This window comes from Camelina sativa, chromosome 15 (genome assembly GCF_000633955.1).
Source record: "Camelina sativa cultivar DH55 chromosome 15, Cs, whole genome shotgun sequence".
NCBI classification, from domain to species: domain Eukaryota; kingdom Viridiplantae; phylum Streptophyta; class Magnoliopsida; order Brassicales; family Brassicaceae; genus Camelina; species Camelina sativa.
In genome coordinates this window covers 24,092,775-24,093,630 of record NC_025699.1, presented here as the reverse complement: position 1 = coordinate 24,093,630, position 856 = coordinate 24,092,775, and positions in this window count along the sequence as shown.

Below are 856 nucleotides of genomic sequence, written 5' to 3'. Positions count from 1 at the left end.
TCTGCAGAAATTAATATTTTAAAAAATCTATTGCCTACGATACAAAAGAAAAAAAAATCATACTCGATCATAACATAACTCAAACACTTCTTCGTTTTTCTGGAACTTTTTTGCTGGGTTCTTTCTCTTTTATCTTTGATTCTTTAAATCGCCGGTGAACAACAAGATTAATCGCAGCTAATTTCCTTCTTTGGGAAATAAGAACCCTAATCGCCGCCGCTACTCTATTTTGTTGAGCTCGCAAACTCCTCTGTCGATTTCACCAAAAACCCAATCCGATTATTCATAGAGAACCGAGACCGAGTTTGTTGTTCGTCTGATTCGGTAGGTATCCTGTATTGCATGCTATTTCTGTTCAATTTAGATTTGGGTGGTGGTGGATTTTTGTCTTGTTAATTTATTAGATAAACGGTTAGTTGAATTATCCCGTTTTGTTGCAGATCTTGCTCCAATATTGCTTCGGTGGTTCTCAAAATTAACGGTGGATTCAATTTTCAGTGGGTTCAATTTTCTGTGGCTTCAATTTTCATTTTTCTGGTAAGAATTATGTCTAATTTGATGGACTTTCTTTAGATAAATTAATTTGCCCCCAGTTCAACAATGAATGATTTGAAAGTTGATTGTTATAGCTACAAATTTATTTCATTGTTTTACTTAAGTGACAGTTTTTTTTTCATTCTCGTGGTTGAGAATCGGATATGTTTGTGATGGGTTTTAAATGTGTTCGAAGCTAATCCTATCATTATATTTGTTGACTCATGATTTAAATTTCAATATTTATAGGAATGGCATCCTCGAGTACAGTCTCAAAATATCCTCCTCGCCTCTATGAAGAAGGAAGATCTCCCTTGCAAAA